At 40.9% G+C, this 6,089-nt stretch overlaps 1 long non-coding RNA gene across 1 annotated transcript in view; it reads right to left on the bottom strand.

The window, feature by feature from the left end:
* Window positions 1–2,209: 2,209 nt before the first annotated feature.
* LOC140338739 (uncharacterized) overlaps window positions 2,210–6,089 on the bottom strand; it is an 18,347-nt gene continuing 14,467 nt past the window's right edge. Inside the window, exons 5-7 of the long non-coding RNA XR_011922310.1 lie at window positions 3,769–3,932; window positions 3,243–3,341; window positions 2,210–3,132 (exon numbers count right to left, since the gene is read on the bottom strand). This is a non-coding gene — a long non-coding RNA (uncharacterized lncRNA). The remainder of the gene's footprint in view (window positions 3,133–3,242; window positions 3,342–3,768; window positions 3,933–6,089) is intronic.

Below are 6,089 nucleotides of genomic sequence, written 5' to 3'. Positions count from 1 at the left end.
GTGGAATACCAGGATGACTCCGATGCTTGGCAACCATGTAAGTTCAATCCTTTTACATTACCTAATCACCAATGTGAATTGATTTTTGGATTTTTCTGGGATTGCAACAGTTTAGTCATTAGCATTGACAACAAAATAGCATTGTGTTTTTACTTATTTACTTATTTGTGTTTACTTATTTGTGTTTTTACTTATTTATGCTTGGGGGTGAAATATGAAATCATTTTTGGAAAATGACCTCTTCAGTGTATTTTTACCTTCTTTTGACTTGCATTAACAATGTGTGTATTTCAATTTTTTTTACAATAGTACGCCCTGAGACGCAGTAGTCCCTCTCCTGCCCTCTGTGATCGGGGTGATGTGGATGATGAGGATGTCTCCGCATCGAGATGACACTGGGCTTCCTCCTGGTAAGATGAACCTTCATGGTATATCTTGTTTGACATTGTGCACGTGTCTCTAATCATGTTTATAACCATACTCATGTGTAATATGAGTGTTTATTTCACACATTTTTGGCTCTGGGAGTGGTATGTTTTGTGGTTAGATTTGTGGTGAACCGATCAATCCAAAAGAACTTGGGTTAAAGTCAAGCTCACTCTTTCATTTGTTTTTGTGCTTTAATTAACAGATCACCATGTACAGGAGGAGGTCGTTGATCCACTGCAGAGAAGCCTGGAGGAGAATACATGTGGGAATGTGTGAGCTTAATATGTCAAAAATAATTTTGCGTGTATGAAATATTGGGGACTTTTGATATGTGAAGGCTTGTCACCACATTCATTCATTTTGATGTGATATATTATGTGCCTTTGTAGAACATCCATGTCTGCTGGTTTCTGGTTCTGAAGAGTTTTCACGGGCTGCATCCACGATGAAGGCAGGCAAGAACTGGTCCATTAGTGTTTATTTTGGGATGTGTTGGGGGAATGAACCTTTCCCAATGTGTTCCATTTGTGTTTTTTCTTTTTGTTTAGGGTCCCTCAGGTGGAGATTTACCACAAGCAGAAGAGGAGACACCTGAGGTTTCCGTAAGCAAACCATGTTTAATGTATAGGAGTCAGAAAAAATGTGTCTAACATTTTGTCTAACATTAGTTGATGTATCAATGTCAGGATGCTGTCTGCATAATGTTATGGTGACCCACAAAGTTATATGATATTGTAGTCATTTTTTATTTTCCCTTTATAGCAACCAGTGGATGCAGGTGGATTGGGTCAACCGCGTGTGGGCAGCCAGCTTCTAAGCCACACTCAGAGGCTGGTTGGCCATTTTGATAGATTAGTGGAGTCAAGGATGTCTGCCCCAAGTTCAGATAATTTGGAACCGGTCCTTACGCTCCTGCATGAAAAGCTCAATCAAAATCACCAGGACCGAGAATTTAACCAACAACATCTGGTGGCCGTGCATCATATGATAGAATCAGTCCAAGAACAATCGGCCACTTTGGGTGCCTACATGTTCAGAGTTGACCATCCCTGTAACATGTTAAGTGAATCCTTGGGCCAACAATCTCGCCTACATCAGGCGAATATTCACAGGCTGGGTTGGCAAATCCCAATAGGTTCTGCTGGCCCCCCATCCCCTGCAGAGCAGCCAGCGCCATTCTTCCCCCCGGCTCCACCCTGTGCCCCTGCCCGGCCAAGGAGTGCCCCTGCCCATCCACCCCGTGGCCCTGCCAGCCCACCCCGTACCCCTGCCCATCCACCCCGTGCTCCTGCCCGCCCACCTTCTAACAGGTGGGCAAGTAATTGCCATACTCTAGAGGTGCGCCGCAACCGCGCCCATGCTGTGGAGGTGGACTGTGGGCGTGCTGTGGGGGTGTCCCGTGGCCGAGGCCAGGAAGTGGAGGTGGCCGAGCTGTTAGGGTGGGCTGCGCCCATGGTCGGGCCCGGTTTGGGCGAACTATGTAAACGGATGCCGGGTGTCAGGTGAGAACATCCTTCACATTCTTCCTGTCATTCCTCACTCATTTTTTTCAGGACTCCATGAGATCGCCAGTGTGGGTTTGAGTTGGTATCCTACGTGAAGATGCTTGTTTGTATAGCTTAATCTTTATTTTGTGTTTGCCCAATGTCCACAGGTTAGTAACCCTCACACTTTGACACTTTACCTATCTAAGTTTCTTTTGATGCAGCCCAAGTATGCTCCAAATGCAGTTTTGCTATCTACTCCCCGAAGAATGTTCCAGTTTGTAAATTTGTTCCCCCATTTTAGTTTCAATATGTTGTACTCTTTTCCCAAGACTGGAAACAGTTGCATTAAATTTGCCCAACATCGAATTTAAATCCTGTTGTATGGAGTGTCTTAAAGATATTAACATATCTTTCAGCGTTGCTGGTGAGAAAATTGCGTCACCTACTTGAAATCGTTCCAAATCAATGTCTTCTGTCAGGCCTGTAATTGTAGCTGCGTCTCCTGTTAGGCTTACTATAGGATCCGGTGTGCGCGGTGCTTCTGAATGTGGAAGCATCGATGACGGTCCTGGAGAGGTCGTATTCTGAGAGGACTCATCCGCACTGTCGGGTGATCTAGTTTTAGAGATTGGCAATGGAGAAGAATCTCCTGTTGATCTTGCGGGAGAAGAAGCCGAGACGGAGGACCTACCGCCATCTTGGTATTGACGGGATTGTTGCGGCCTGAAGAAGTAAGACAATTTCTGGGGTTCTGTTTTGCTCTTCTTACGTCTAGTCATGTCCGCCAAGTTCTGTAGGGTCCCAGTATGTCTGTAAGAATCTCGGAGGGTCAAAGTAGCTGTGGAAATTCGTCGCTATCGCCCACACTCACACAGAGCTTTCTCAAACCGCGGCCATCTTAAGAGCCGGCCGGACACGCCCCCCATCGGTCACAGGATATTTTGACCAAGTGACCAATGCAGGAATGGAGCAAACTTGGCCAAGCTGCAAAACAGGTTTGTGTAGGATAAGAGCATGTTCAATATTTTATGGTTCAAATAACCCCATCAAATATAAAAATATAACAATATAACAAAACTTCATTTAAAACATATATACAAATTTTTTTTTTTAAACCGGTACCGCCTGGGCATATCCCGACGAGGGGCTATCCTGAAGAAGTGCTCCATGGCAGACATCCTCTGGTGCAGCCAATACAGGCTATCCCGTCTACTTCCTGGCGGGTGAGGCAAAAACAAATAATATATTAACCGGAAGAGTTTGGTCCAAACATTTTTTAAAAGTACTGTCCTTTTAAAAACCACACAAATGAAAATATAAACTTACCAGGAGGATGTCTGCCGGGGTTGGGGTGGCGGTGGTGGTGGGGGGGGGGGCTCAGAAGCTCCTCAGGAGGGCTGTCTGCCTCCCTCGATGTGGAACTGGCTGTGTTTGTAGAAGGAGACCAAAAAAAAAAGAGAGGTAAGTACTGACCAAATGTAACAGTATAATATACAGCTAGTTCTTAAATTGCACAGTGCTAAAGAATTCAAGTTATGTCATCTTATCTGACAGTTTTGCTGTTTACACCGTGCCAAACAAGAAAGAAAGGTTATTCCTGGGGCCCAGCTAATTATGGCTATGGAACTAAAGTGATGCAGTTTGTTCGCAATGAAGGTTGTGGGTTTTCACAAGGGACAAACGTGGCCAAGTGACATTTAACCTTTGTCTTCTGTTAAAAGCTGCCTAGACATGAAGCTAGTCATACACTCCTAATGATACTTGATGGAGCTAGGCCTAACAAAGTATCTCCTACTTTCTTTTCATGGTTTTTAAGGAATGTTCACAATATCTAAAATAGAGAAATACTTACATTTAGATGGGGAACTTGTTTCCTGTGGGGGAGGTGCTATCCTGGATTTGGGCGACTGTTGGGCGCGTCCCTGCAGGGGTCCACAGCCTGTCTGCCAGCCTCTCCGCGATTTGTCTCTTGACAAAAATCCACCGCTGTTGATCATATCTCTGCCGAATCATTGTCTAAAGAAAAAGAGAAACAAAATGTGAGTTATTTTGACAACAACCAAACACCTCTTAAAAAGAAAAAAAAGAGGGATAACTAATTCATTGACTGATTGATATATTTTCTGTTGCAAATTGACATAGTTTGGTTGCAAATGTAAACTGTTTGTTAATATTGTGTGTAGATATATATGGATATACTATTACTATTACTAAGAAGCTTTCAGTTGCCACCTCACTAAGCCTAATCTTGTTTAAACCATTGTAAAACCAATAATTGTGCTCCTAGATGTAAACCCTGTTAATCCGGTTTTAGTGAAGCATTAGTAAGTGGCAGACATACATACAATTTAGGGGCAAAATGTAAGCACTGTTGCACTAGGTCAGATAATGCAGCACATGTGGATTTATTTTGTTGACACGTGAAAAAAAAAGATCTATAAAAAAGTGGAGAAATACAAAACATGGGAATATCTATGTGAGACAGTAGAATAATGTGCCTTCACCAAAATCCGGATTGTGGTCTGAGCTAGCCAGAGGACATTCTAGCAGAAGGCTTCCACTGTCCTCCGGACAAAGAAAGATAATTTCCAGCCTTGCATGATAGCGAGGAGACAAATTAGTGCTCTTCAAATGATCTACCTCTGATTGAGCTTAATGGGGTAGAATCATGACGATTTTTCAAAACCATATATACACACACATCAAAATATGTGCATGTACATAGTAGTGAACAGCCAACTTTAGGTGTGTGGACCTCTACCCAGCTCTCATTTGCAGCTCTAATCCATTGAAAGAACAATAGAGGATCCTCCATTCTCAGCTGTCATCCGTGCAGAGGATTCCAGCTGCCGATAAGAGCTGGGCAGTGAGAAGAGCACAGCGCCAAGCCCATGATATCTGAAATCATAGGAAGAAATAGGCAATCTTTGCAATGTGAAGCAATATGGTCCAAAAAGCCCTCTTTGCCTATTTATTCTTATAATTTCTCTTTTCTATGTATATGTACACACATCTAAGTGCATACATACACGTTTATCTATACATACATGAGTGCAAATAAAGCAAAACATGCAATATACACAAAAAAATACAAACTTACCATAATGAGGACTGTACAAAAGTGCAGTGCATTTTCAACTGATAAAACAGTTCAGGCACACGTAGCAGGTCCGCCGTGGCGCACAACTATGAGGTACACGCTCCTGAAGTTTGGCGCACAACTATGCACATCAAACTGAGTTTTAATAAGACAATTGTGCTGTTTTTAGCCTTAAAAATAATTCAGAGGAAGGAGCAGCTTAAAAACAATCACAATTGTCTTTAAATTGTCTTAAATGGTGTGTCCTGGGAGATTGGAAAGATCACATAACAAACCCCCAAAAAACAAACAACATTTTAGAAACAACTTTATTCAAAAGAAACATTTGCTAAAAGGTCACAATAAAATATAAAAACACATCAAAACAAAAAAAAAACACACACCACTAAAATTTACACTAAATGACAAAAAAATTTAAAAGAACAAACAAAACACAAGTAAATCCACACTTCCATGTAAAGCCAAAATAGTTCAAAAATGGCCTAACAAATATTGCATTCAAAAATACTTACCAAATCAATATTCAATTTTGCCCTATCAAGGGTGGAAAACTGGACTAGAAAATATTTATGCAGGACAAACATTGAAAAGTGGTAATAAAGGCAGAATTTTGCAATCAAACAATATGGCCACAAACACAATAACAGAGCATTAAAATTGACTTCAAAATTGTAAAATAGACATTAAAACATTCAAAGTAAAAAAAATAAAAAAGAAGCTATTGTGCTAAATGGTAAGCAAAGTTTCAAATGCAGCAACATAGATTAATTAGGGTAACACACAAAACAATAGCCCCTCCAAGAAAAGAAAAAGACAAAAGGAAAAAGCAAGTTAAACCACACCCTTATATATGCTCAAATTTAAGCACACAGGTGATAGAAATTCACTTGTAATTAGCACTTGCGCACTCTGTTAAAATTGGCTGTTTGTTTTTTTTTTTTTGCAATTGGACATTTCATTATCATTGATTGATATGATCCTTTAGATTTGTACACCAGTAAACAGATATTCTATTAATTAAAAAAAATAAAATAAAGTTGGGGAGGATTTAATGTTAAAAGTATTTTCTATAT

The sequence above is a fragment of the Pyxicephalus adspersus genome, chromosome 9 (genome assembly GCF_032062135.1).
Source record: "Pyxicephalus adspersus chromosome 9, UCB_Pads_2.0, whole genome shotgun sequence".
Taxonomy (NCBI): domain Eukaryota; kingdom Metazoa; phylum Chordata; class Amphibia; order Anura; family Pyxicephalidae; genus Pyxicephalus; species Pyxicephalus adspersus.
Note: the sequence above shows the minus strand (reverse complement) of the source record. Positions and strands in the feature narration are given on the sequence as shown.